Below are 13,862 nucleotides of genomic sequence, written 5' to 3'. Positions count from 1 at the left end.
AGAATAAGCGTGATACTTAAAACAACTTTGTTTCCTAAATTATATACCAGAAACATTTCAAAATTTTGCAACAGAAATTGACTTTAAGAAGGATGGTGATGGGGGAAAAAGGCATGGAAGTTTGCTAATCACAATGTGGACAAATCAGTTTCTTTCTTGTCTTGTCATTTTTGTTTCAAATCAGCTGGCGATTTGTGATCCATGGTAGTATCGATGGATTTAGTCGTCTTATAGTATATCTGAATGCTGTTAATAACAATAATCTGACCACTGTGCTTGATGGCTTCCTTCGTGCTGTTGCCCTCTCGTGATCGTTCAGATAAAGGAGGAGAAAACATTGAGTCGGCTCATTTTATGGTACAGAACCGTGGAGAGAACCACAACTCTCACATCACTGGAAGAAGCGTTCACAATCAGAGGTAAATGAAAAATAACTATTATGGTTTGAAATAATAATCATACCTTTCTATATTTATGGTGGCTTGACATGTTTGCTGAGATATGATGAATGACCCACGTCATTGCAGCTCAGTGGTATCTAATACAAATAACTAGTATCCAATAAAGAAGAACTAGAATCTCATTTAAAAAAAACAGTTTGTAACATGTACTAGTACTCTATCTATGTAATAGGTACAAGTATGTCATCACTGACTGGGGGGGGGGCTAGTATTAGTATACATAGATAGATATATTTGTGACAAGAATTCTGGAATTTCTATGGCATCAAAATGTAGCTTCTTACCTGTATGCATCCCGATCAACTGTGTTTGTCTGTTTTTAATGTCAGACTGCACTACAATCAAGATGCATTACAGACAACCGAGATCTCACGTTGTGACATGGCTTACAGCAGGGATCATATTTGTACAGGACACTCGTAGAGGACTATTAAAAAGTGTACAGTGTTAAACCCACTTCTAATACGTTGATAACAGTGGTGCCCATCCCTGTTCCTGAATAATTGGAGATTTGCAGGGAGGTAGATTTCCAGGAACATGATTGGGCACCGCTTGTCAAGACTATTCAAACTTCACCTGTCAAAACAACAAAAACAAATCTAAACAACCAGTCAAGGTTTTTATTGAAGTTATTATTTTTAGCATTAACGGTTGATGTTGATACTTGTTGTTTTATTTGTTTTCTTTTTTTAGGGTTGAACGTCTTTGGTAAGATGTTTATTCACAAGTCCTCGATTTGTTCCGTATGTTGTTTTTTCATTTGGAAGTGACTGGACTCTTAAATCCTGATGATGAGATCCACCTCTTTGCTCTGCAATGGGCATTTTTAGCCCAGTTAAAACATCAGCTTAACACTTTTAAAGAGTCATGGAACTTGCACAGGCTGAGAACTGAGAATGGTCGCTCTCCGTTCCAACTCTGGTTGCAAAACAGAGAGGCTGCCGATGATCTGGAAACTTTATGTTTGTCCATTTTTTATTATTCTTTCTTCATTTACTCACTGAAGTCATTTCTTTGTTCTACTGAACACAAAAGAAGATATGTTGAGGAATGTTTGTAATCAAAAAGCTCTGGGGCACCACTGACTTGTATGGAAACAAACGTTATGGAAGTCGGTGGTGTCCCAGAACTGTTTGGTTAGCAGTTCTTTAAAATATCCTAATGTTACCACATACATCAATCTGATTCAAGATCTGGTTCAATCTTCCACTCTATGAAAATACAGATTAGTGATAAAAATTCTTCATAAAAAAATGATTAACTGATATAATTAATATCCCTGATAGATTTCCTGTTGTTATGTAATATGAGAAAAATTATTTGTATGCTAAAAAGTAAAAGGTAATGCAGAGAAAGTGTGCTCAGTGGTATGGTCAATTCGATAGAGACACCTTCAGTGGCAGGCTCTGCTGATGGGCTGGTTACTGGCTGAGAAAACAGTATTGAGTGATGTTGAGGCCCTTTCCTCCCTTTCAGCATTATCCTCTGACATGGTTGCTGCCATTTCTTCTTGTCTTGTACTGCCAGTGCTATCTGATATCACTTTGTCTGACAATCCCAGTCAATCCCAAATCCCAGGAATTTTGAAGAGCGAGAGACAAAGAGGTGGAATGTCTGCCCACATTAAATTAAAATTATTTTACATTACATTAAAAAAATGTTAATATACATGTATGCACATCTACATTGTTGAGTGATAAGCACCACCAACTCCACACACCCTTTTTTTAAAGATACCTACTTTTCGCAAACATCAACATGGTCTTGTATTTCTGACAGGCTATACTTCTCAGTGCAGTAAAAGCATTCTGTCAGTGGTCCAGAGGATATAGGCTGGTCACTCTCAAGAGTCTGAATCATTGTAAGAACATAACAATAAGTTTAACAAGTCACTTTAGCAGATAGATAGTAAGGTTAGCTTATACAAAAAATATGAATTTAGGGGTATCCTAAATCACTTTATTTAAAACTAGTGTATCACTTGCTGGTTTAAACTTTCTCAACATCCAGAGTATTATTACTTACCAGATATTTTAACCTTTTTCTACCTACCTGCAGATCTATATCTTGGCCTGATATATATGAGAGCCTGCCCAACCATGACAGACTTACTTAAGAGGTACTCAGGGGAATACCCATCATCTGGACAGGGTAATTTCTCAAATTTTTTGGAACGTGTTGATCCTCTGGAACGCAAGAGCTGGAAAACACCACAATCTTTCAACATAGGGAAATGCTGATAGAGATGGTCCGAAAACTCCCGAGGAGTGCAGTATTTGTCTAAAACAAAGATAAAATAAAAATGCAAGTTCAATTATGATTTCAGGTGGATAATACATTTATGTAAGCATGATTTAAACAAACACTCTTATCTGGGGGGTAGAGAAAAACATTTAACTGACTATTACCTGGAATGGTGATCCTCTTCTTATTCCTGCCCTCCCTAATTTGTTTTTCACTGAATAAAAACTTGCCACCTCACATTTCTTTCTCTTGGACAGGCAAAAAAACGATGGGTGTAGGAAACACTTTTAGATTTTTTTGCTGAAGGTCCAGTGGTGCTGGGAACTTTTTTGCAGTAAAGTGAAGCTTTGGATATTTTGACGTTTTGGGTTGATTATTTAATTGTTATTTTTTGTCATGTAAGTACACATGTTCAAAGTGTAGTTTGACCGCTAAAGCCGCCGTCCCATTGTTTTGTCCAGCATTTCTCATACAGACGATGGTCAACGAATGTGATCGTCAGTTACACATTGGTGCCGGTTCTAGGGAACAAACAACAGACTCAAATCTGATTTCATTGTGAAGAGCGACTGCACTCAGTGTAGATCATTCCACTCCATCAATAAAGTGTTGTTTTTGTTACACATGAGCATTGTTAGTATTCATATTTATTTATGTTATTAATTAATACTTTGCACAATATATGTTTACAATTATTTACATTTTCTTTCAGGTAATTTGCTGCTTCACTGAATCTCTGTGCTTTGCAAATCAGTTCATGATAAAGACAGGACACATGTCAGATATATGATGTGTAACTGTGTACTCATGTTGACTAAAGTCTGAACTATTTAAAAAATAAACTAACAATCAAACATATTATTTAAGTCTGATCACATTCTTTGTTCTAGCTGCTTCAGAACATTACACATTGATGTCCATTATATGTGTTGAGTCTTTATCTCTCCAGGTGTGAAACACATCAATATTCTTCACCATTGATACTCACTCACATATGGAAAAAGTCATTATATTGTTTTATATCAACGATCATTTAAGCATCAATTTGTCCGTTTATTGTACAGTATATATATTTTTAATAAACTTAATTCTTTAATTTGTATTGTGACCAAACAAACACCAGACTCATAGACTACAGGATGACACAGAATATGAGATTAGAATGTTATACAAATTACAATAATAATACTATATTTACTTTAAACATAACTCTACACTTTAAGCGCTTCACAGCTGTCACCGTTGATGTCACAATCTTCAAAGAGAAAAAGGCACAGATGATCTTTACTGAATTAAGTGAATCCTTTCACTCTACATGTCATTGTTTCCTTTGAGGCTCAATACTGTAAAACATTGAGGAGAAACATCAGATATGATATTAATATACACTCATCTCAGTCATTATCAACATCATGTCAGAATGACTTTATACTTACAAATCATATTAAATTAATCCAAGAGAGAACACAATACAAGAAAAGCTACGACACCAACATTAACACAAGTGTGAGTACAAAACATTTATATGACAGTCACTTGAACACAAAAGTGTTTCCACTGTAAAAATCAACTTAAAATGTCTCCCAACAAAGGTAATAGACTTGAACAAATATTTCTTTAATAGGCAAATCTTTTGTATATTGAATAAAATGAGTCCTCAAAATGTCCTAATAAAGATTATTTTGTTGACTGGAGACTTAAAGGAATATTTCACCCAAAATGAAAACACTACTATGGGAGTCAATCGTGACCCAAAACAGATTAGTTACAAACTCTCGTGTTTATTTGTGTTCAGCACAACAAATAAATGTATACAGGTTTATAACAACTGGTCACCCAAAAATGATAATTCTTTCATGATTTACACCTTGTGTCAATCCAAAACTGTATGACTTTCAGAACACAAAAGAAGATATTTTGAAGAATGTTGATAACCAAAAAACAGTGGTCCCCATTGTATTATCATTGCTTTTGTATCCATACAATAGAAGTACATGACTACCAACGGTTTTTGGTGTTTTGCAGAAGAAAGTAAGGTTGGTTGGACTTATTTGTGTAAACTCAGAAATGTAGCTATTTACATTAATGTAAAAGTTGGATTAATTTAAAACAGTGTGTGTGTGTAGGTGTGTGTAGGTGTGCATGTGTGTTATGCAAACATCTTGTCCAAAAGTTCAGTAAACTTAAGTTTTTCTAACACTTTGTTGAGTTTACTATTAAAGATTTCTCAAATTTTTACACAGTGGTAGTTGTTTTTAAAAATAAAATGGTTTAATCAGTAACTCACATTAGTGTCTGTAGTTAACAGTGTGGATCCTTCAGTAGATCAGAGAGCAGCTTCACTCCTGAATCTTCTGGATTATTAAATCTCAGATCCAGTTGTGTCAGATGTGAGGGGTTTGATCTCAGAGCTGAAGTCAGAGCAACACAACCTTCAGATCCAATACTGCAACTAGACAGACTGAAGAGAGAAGAAAAATAAATTAAATAATGTAAATAACGTTTAGGCAATAATTAGGAGTAAATATTCATTATAATTCAAATGCAATATTCATTGAATTTATCAAATGATGTCCCTTTTTACAAGATGTAATAAATTAAATGACTGTAAATCCCTCACATTTTATAATAATAGCATGAATAGTTTAATATATTCAAGTTAGTTATTAAAATGATCTCAATATCATGATAATGTTGTTTGAATCTAAATCATCAGAGAGTCATTGACTGACAGTCACTGTTGAGTCTCTTATATATAAAGATGATTCTGATAAACTTATGAAGATATCAATTTACAAAATACAAAAATACATGTTTAACTTTATTGGTTTAAGGATTTTCTTACTTTAATGTCTTCAGTTTACAGTTTGTATTCTTCAGTCCATCAGAGAGCAGCTTCACTCCTGAATCCTTCAGATTATTGAGACTCAGGTTCAGTTCTGTCAGACTTGAGGAGTTTGATCTGAGAACTGACGCCAGTGATGAACAACTTTTATCTGTCAGATTACAGCCACTCAGACTGAAAGAGAAAAGACATGATAACAGTCAAGATATGATGTTTGAACAATGAGAATCAGTTGCACAAGAGAATTAAAATCAAGATTTACAGAAATAAGCAAGAGCACAAAAGAGCAGCTCTCACTCTATAGATGCAGTGAACAATTCCTTCATATTTTAAATGATGTCTCTGATCATGTACACAACATTAACTGATCACTGTTACAGTAATATGACTGTTAAATGTTCAGGTGAAATGCAGTTTAATGACTCACTCAGCTGTTCTGGATGCTTTGATCACTGGCAGAAGCCTCAGAAGACATTCATCTGATGGATCATATTTCCTCAGATTAAACTCATCCAGCTTCTCTTCTGAGTTCAGTAACACAAACGCCAGAGCCGACCACTGAGCAGAAGAGAGACGGACTCCAGTAAGACTAGACTCATCTCCTCTGTTCACATATGTTTGTACTTCCTGCACTAGAGAATGATCATTGAGTTCATTCAGACAGTGAAACAGATTGATGGATTTCTCTGGAGAGAGATTCTTTCTGATCTTCATCTTAATGTACTCGACTATTTCCTGTTTACTATCAGAGCTTCTTCCTGTCTGTCATCAGATCTCGTAAGATTGTCTGACTGGACTTCAGTGAAAGACCCAGAAGAAATCTGAGATAAAGATCCAGGTGTCCGTTCTCACTCTGTAAGGCCTTGTCCACTTCACGCTTCAGTAAATCACCCATATTTGATCTCAATCTGCTGAAGAGTCCTGATGTTTGCTAAAGAAATGACAGAAACACAAATAAAGCAGCGAGAAACTCCTGAACGCTCAGATGCACAAAGCTGAACACCTTCCCCAGGTTCAGTCCAAACTCCTCTCTGAAGATCTGAGTACAAACTCCTGAGTACACTGACGCTTCTCTGACATCAATGTCACACTCTCTCAGATCCTCCTCATAGAAGATCAGGTTCCCTTTCTCCAGCTGTTGAAAAGCCAGTTTTCCCAGTGACTCAAGACTCTTTCTAGCCTGCTGAAGATCTACCTCACATTTCCCATCATACTTCTGACTCTTCAGTTTGGTCTGAAACATCAGGAAGTGTGTGAACATTTGAGTGAGAGTCTTGGGGATCTGTGCTTGACTCTCTGCTTCACTCAACATTCTCTGGAGAACAGTGGCTGAAATCCAGCAGAATACTGGGATGTGACACATGATGTACAGACTTCTGGATGATTTCATGTGTGTGATGATTCTGTTGGCCAGACTCTCATCATTGATTCTTTTCCTGAAATACTCGTCCTTCTGAGGGTCATTGAATCCTCGTACATCTGTGATCAGATCAACACACTCAGGAGGAATCTGATTGTCTGCTGCTGGTCGAGAGGTGATCCAGATCAGAGCAGAAAGAAGCAGATTCCCCTTGATGAGGTTTGTCAGCAACACATCCACTGACGCTGATTCTCTGACATCAAACAAACTCAGATTCTTTGAGAAATCTAGAGGAAGATAAACACAACTTTATAATCATCAAAGTCTGTTGATCTCAGTTCTTTTGTATCTGTGAAGAACTGATGAAGAAGATCCATCAGACTGATATTTTTCTCTTTGATCAGATTCAGTTCTCTGAAAGGAAGTGGAAATATCAAGTGAAGATCTTGATTTGTTTTTTCTTCAGTCCAGTCCAGAATGAACTTCTGCACAGAGACTGTTTTTCCAATTCCAGCGACTCCTTTAGTCAGCACACTTCTGATGGGTTTGTTTTGTTCAAGTGAGACTTTAAAGATGTCATTACATTTGATTTGTGTTTCTTGTGTCTCTGATCTTCTGGATGCTGTCTCAATCTGTCTCACCTCATGTTCATTATTGATGTCTTCACTCCCTCCCTCTGTGATGTACAGCTCTGTGTAGATCTCATTCACAAGTGTTGAGCTTCCTTGAGCTGAGATTCCTTCATTCATTCTCTGGAATTGCTCTTTTAGTCTGGATTTGTGTTTCTTCATGTATACAGGGGCAAATTCTGATAAACAAAGGGAATATAAATAGAAATATATGTATATGATTGGGGAAATTTTGTGTAATCTGTTATTATATTTGACTCAAGGGTGTTTTAAGATTTTGATGATCATGACATTAGATGAACACAAACCTATTCATGGTTCTATTCTGTTGATGTATTAACTGTAAATGTATTTTCACTAATAATCATAAGTAAATACAGACACTGTGTGTGTCCGTCTGAAGGTAAAGTGATGTAATAGTCACATGACTGCGAGCTCTTACTGGTCTGTAGTTTGTTAGCGAGGTCTGTCTGCTTCATCTTCTTCAGGACGTTCAGTGTGATCTTCAGAAACATCTCTCTGACTCTGATCTGATCTTCATTATCCTCCTCTTCTCTCTCAGAGCATGATTGGTAATCTGGACTCAGTAGACTCTTGAAGATCTTCAGCTCTTTCTTCATCAGAGAGATGAGTTTGTGCTCAAGCCCTTGAAATCATTGTTCAAACACACAGGGTTTTGTTATCTTATAAGGGCACGAAAAGGTTTAAATAGAGTTTTTTTCTAAATAGCTTAAACCCCATTTCATGAAACATACAACACATTTCAACATTATTACCACACATCAAATCTACAGAAACATAATCATATTATCTGTAATTCATATTTTTCAACAGACAGATGGGGTTCGCCCTTGAGAACCTATCAACTCTGACTACTATAGAAGAGGCCAATGGAAATGAAATTTGCATGCCCCTCTCCGCCCGTTATAAAAGGAAGACGGCATGCAGCATTCATTTACCTTTTGTTCTTCAGTGCCATCGCTCATGATTACAAAAACTGAAATCTTAAAATCTGCATTGCCGGATCTACGACATGTTGCAGCGGATCGTCCCTACCTGCAGCGACCTTCCCCTGGGCGTCTCGGCGGATCCAGAGGTGTTAGAGACTTTTCCAAAAAAGTCCTTTTCAGGACTGAGCATTCTCCAGCGCGTCATGTCCCGCTGTTCTCTTGGGTGCGGCACCCTCATCGAGGAGGGGGACAGACACGATAGCTGCATCAAGTGTCTGGGCGTCCAGCACGCTGAAGCGGCTTTCGTTGACACATCTTGCCCGCACTGCGGACAGATGGTCATCCAGAAGTTGCGGTCACGGGTGGATGTCTTCCTCTGGGAACCAGCCACCATTTTATCTGCTACCCGGGTTGTGACGTCGATGCCTAAGGACCCGATGTTCGCAAGTGCTATCAGCGTTAGTGATATCGGGACCTCTGTGAGCGAAAACCTGCCACTCGCACCACGCCTCTGTCACGAAACGTGTGGTGATAAAGAAGAACCCAAATGCAGGCAGCGGTACGGGGTAACAAAATATTTTAATAAACAGGAACAAAAAACTCACGTAGGGTAACAAACTATAACAAAAACTCTCAGGAACAGAGTGCTGGGGCAGAAACGCTGGGACACAACGTAAGGATAAATCCTGGGTACAGCAGTTCAGACAAGCAAAGTTACAAGTTTGTATGAGAACAAACGAGCACAGGACAGAGAATACAAGGGCATTAAATAGGGAGACGAACAAAGGATAATTAACAATAGGCAGGTGTGGGTAATGAAACACTCAAGGGAAGCTAACGAGGAGACGAGAGGGGCGGGGCCATAGACGAGACACGAGAAGGTGCATGACAGCCAAAATCTAAGCCATGCCATGTCCTTCTCACACAAAACCCTAGACTTAGTCATGACTCCGCTGCAAGAATAAGAATAAACATGACATGATAGCGGAATCATGACATAAGCCCCCCCTCAAATGAACACCTCCAGGTGTTCACCAAGGGGTAACTAACAAGACAAGACAGACTGGGTAACAGACAAAAACCAACAGAACATTGTAAACATGATTAAGGGCAGACAGGCAAATATGACACTAGGGTTAGGATGGCATAATAAAAATAACAGACATGGGAGGGGTGGTGTTGCAAAACAAGAGTTCCCAGGGGGCAGTCCAACAGGGTATGGGTAGGGTGGGACAGTCTTAGGGGGAGTCATGGTCCGGGGTGGCGCTCTGGAGCGTGAAGCCCCAGGGGGATTGACTGGGGAAGTCCAGTGGGGAACAGGGGCAGGCTTGACTTCCGGGTGTAAGGCAGGCTGGGCGGGGGTTGACACCGGCTGGAAGACCGGCAGGAACACTGACTGGATTGCCGGCTGGGCAGCGCTCTCTGGCTGGAGAGGCCCGGGAGTGCCGGACGGGACCGGCTGGAGAGGCCCGGGAGTGCCGGACGGGACCGGCTGGAGAGGCCCGGGAGTGCCGGACGGGACCGGCTGGAGAGGCCCGGGAGTGCCGGACGGGACCGGCTGGAGAGGCCCGGGAGTGCCGGACGGGACCGGCTGGAGAGGCCCGGGAGTGCCGGACGGGACCGGCTGGAGAGGCCCGGGAGTGCCGGACGGGACCGGCTGGAGAGGCCCGGGAGTGCCGGACGGGACCGGCTGGAACGGCGGCTGGGCAGCGCTCTCCGGTGGCTGGGCAGCGCTTGGTGCCGGCTGCTGGACCGGCTTGAAAGCCAGCCTCGGGAACACCGGATGCTGGGCAGTACTGAAACGATCTCCCCTCTTGGGCTTCCTCTTCCTGGAGCGGCCCACAGGGACTGCGGTCGACAGAAGAGAGGCGGTGGGAGGCACGGCTAGCTCCGTGCAGGAGGAGTCGGACGGGGATGTGTTCGTGGACTCCGCACGAGCCGCGGCGGCTAGCCACACGGCTTCGAAGCCCAACGGCCTCATCGCTCTCATCTCTGATCGGGAGAGTGGGTCTCTGAGACCGGTGTTGAACCGTACCGCCAGCTCCTCCTCCCTGAAGACGCCTTGCCCGGCGATGTCGAGGAACCTCTCCCCAAACTCATGCACCGTCTCCCTCCCCTGGCGAAGGCTGCAGAGGCGACGGGCAACACCACAACGGCCAGTGTTCATGGCTGCTTGCTGGGTTCAGTAATGGCTCGTTTGTTCTGTCACGAAACGTGTGGTGATAAAGAAGAACCCAAATGCAGGCAGCGGTACGGCGTAACAAAATATTTTAATAAACAGGAACAAAAAACTCACGTAGGGTAACAAACTGTAACAAAAACTCTCAGGAACAGAGTGCTGGGGCAGAAACGCTGGGACACAACGTAAGGATAAATCCTGGATACAGCAGTTCAGACAAGCAAAGTTACAAGTATGTATAAGAACAAACGAGCACAGGACAGAGAATACAAGGGCATTAAATAGGGAGACGAACAAAGGATAATTAACAATAGGCAGGTGTGGGTAATGAAACACTCAAGGGAAGCTAACGAGGAGACGAGAGGGGCGGGGCCATAGACGAGACACGAGAAGGTGCATGACAGCCAAAATCTAAGCCATGCCATGTCCTTCTCACACAAAACCCTAGACTTAGTCATGACTCCGCTGCAAGAATAAGAATAAACATGACATGATAGCGGAATCATGACAGCCTCGCTCTTCTGACCGTTCCCCAACCAACGGTGGGCTATTTGGTGACACCTTCGAGGACTTCTCTCAGCAGTTCTCGACGGTGAAGAAGCAGACAGAGACGATTAGCCACATCTTACCGCGCCGCGACTCGGCCGCCCAGAGGCCTCCGAGATCTCGCGCAACGTCTGCTTCCCAGCAGCCCAGGACCCCTTCGACATTGGCTCCGGTTCCTTTGCCCCAAGCGCAGGTTGCACCCCGGAAGAGGAGGTCGAGGGGGAAACCTCCACCCCGTCAGCAACCTTCTTTCAAGAAGCGTCCCTGACGGGAAGACCCCAGAGAGAATAACATCGGGCCCGACCTTCACAGCCACATCTCTGATCGGTCGGTAAGGGACGGTTCCTGCCACGTCACCAAAGCCGGGCCCTTATCAGAGAGTTTCCGTTTGCCCTGGGTGTCCCTTGCAGCCGATCTGTGTTCGGCAACCCGACCTCAAGTCTTTTCGAGGTGTAAGGTCGTACACACACGACAGCTGCCACAACTCTCAAACCGACAGTGCGTGCAGCTGTCCCGCCAGGCAGGTAAGTCGGTGGAGCCAACCTTACACCGGGGTCCCCCCCGCGAGATGTGGTTAGTTCCGCCAGCCGACGAACCTGCCACCTTGGGGATTGGTGAAGCAGACCGTCGTCTTGGTCCCCCTGTCTCAGTCCCTGGGAGCTTGGCAAGAGCTGCCCACACTGTCTCGGTGGATAATGAGGACGGTCCGTCTTGGCTACTCGATCCAGTTTGCCAGAAACCCTCCCAAGTTTCAGGGCATCCTCTCCACCTCTGTCAGAGGCAGGGATGCCTCCGTACTTCGGGCAGAGGTCACCACCCTTCTCATGAAACTCCCCTTAAACATACAGATTTGTTTTCAGGCTTATAAAAATATTTTGTTGCAAAATAATTTTATAGTATCATTTGAGAAAGAGCTACAATCCTCTACATTTCTGAATAAACTGTGTGAATAAACATGATATTGAATGTAAATCAACTGAATCTACATTAAATTATTGTCAATTAGAGTAAAATACTACCCCTACAGTGAAGACACATGAAATTCACATGTTTTTCTAATGTGATCACATGTGTATTTTGATTTGTCTTTTATGTAAGGGTAGAAAAGACACATTTTTGAAAACGAAATATTGTAAAACATATCCTGAATAAACATTTACAAATAAACGTTTCTTACACAGTTGCTTCACATCCATTTCTCAACTTCAAACTCACTCACACACTCATTCACACACCTACACACACACTATCTATATACTGCACACTCACACACACACGGTCACTCACCTGGAAAACAGAATCCATGTGCTTCCCTTTGAAGGATCCATTTGTTGTGTTACTGTAATTGCACAATAAATGAAATATCTGTTTACATACAGTGAACACATGGATTAATGTGTGTATCTGTCAGTAAAGTGTTCAGTGAATATCTGCAGTAACATCAACAGCACAGACTCAGATCAGAGAATAAAGATGATGAAGTGATTTACTCGTCTAAACCATCAGACTGTTCTCACCTCACATCTGTATCATCACAGTCTCCTGAACTGAAGTTAACTGGAAGACCCATTGATCTGTCACTCTTCATAGACACACAACTGGGTTTAGGAGATTCTCCACATGTCAAACTAAAACAACATTAAACAGAGTTTACTTCATGTTCAGAGTTATGCATTTTTCAATAAAGGACTTTTATTAATTAGATATTTCACCCAATAATAATAATTCATATAATTGATAAAAACATATTTTAATATAATTCATAAAAATATAATCCTTATAATGTCTATAAAATGTACATTTTAATACAATTATTCATAAACATACGATAATCTCACCCTTTGGTATCTTCAGAGAGATTCGTGATGAACACACAGTGTCAGAACATAAAGAGTTCAACCTGTAAACAAAATACTGATGTGTTATGTGTCATCTCAGAAATACACACTTCTCTCAGATCAGATCGTCCACAACATTGAGCTGAACATTTGACATTTAAACGTCACTTTTAATGTTTTGAGTTTATAAACACACTTCCTGATTACAAAAATAACACAATATTTCCAACACAGTTCTTCAACCAATAAACTTAATGTGATGTTCAGAGCAAGACAATATTGAATCTACTGAATAAACATTAGACTATTTATACTTACTGTGTTTTTATCTTGTTTATTTTGTATTTTCTTGAATGAGGCTTTACTGTAAAATGGCTCCTGCTGTAATAGTTTGACTTCCACCTGCAGCTTCCTGTGGAGGAGGAGGAGCCACCAAACTTTTTAGGCTTGTTCGACTTGATGTGGCGCAAGAAGATCCGACAGGAGGATGACATCATAGTACCGCGAGAGCGATTCGAAATGAAAAGTTTTTAAGGTTTTTCGAATCACTCTCGCTGTACTATGATGTCATCCGCCTGTCGGATCTTGTGGCGCCGCATCAATTCTGATGATATATCACACAAACATGATCACACACACATGATCACACACACATGATCACACACACATGATCACAAACATACAATTAGATATTTTTGATTATGTTCTAAAACTATTGTGAATTAAAATCCATATCAGAAAACTGCTTTTAAAGTGAACCAACTGATGTTAAAAACATTTTGATAAGAGCAGATTATAGACTTTTATGAG

General features: G+C 40.9%; 1 long non-coding RNA gene and 1 pseudogene across 1 annotated transcript; both read right to left on the bottom strand.

Moving 5' to 3' along the window:
* Window positions 1-1,876: 1,876 nt before the first annotated feature.
* LOC130418066 (uncharacterized) lies at window positions 1,877-2,936 on the bottom strand. Its single transcript, XR_008906273.1, has 3 exons — window positions 2,870-2,936; window positions 2,203-2,741; window positions 1,877-2,075 (listed from the first exon to the last, which is right to left on the bottom strand). It is a non-coding gene; the product is annotated as an uncharacterized LOC130418066 (long non-coding RNA).
* A 3,037-nt stretch (window positions 2,937-5,973) lies between these two features.
* Window positions 5,974-10,656, bottom strand: LOC130415868 (NLR family CARD domain-containing protein 3-like; annotated as a pseudogene).
* Between the last annotated feature and the right edge of the window lie 3,206 nt (window positions 10,657-13,862).

Source organism: Triplophysa dalaica, chromosome 3 (genome assembly GCF_015846415.1).
Source record: "Triplophysa dalaica isolate WHDGS20190420 chromosome 3, ASM1584641v1, whole genome shotgun sequence".
NCBI lineage: Eukaryota > Metazoa > Chordata > Actinopteri > Cypriniformes > Nemacheilidae > Triplophysa > Triplophysa dalaica.
This window is presented reverse-complemented; position numbering and strand designations above follow the sequence as displayed.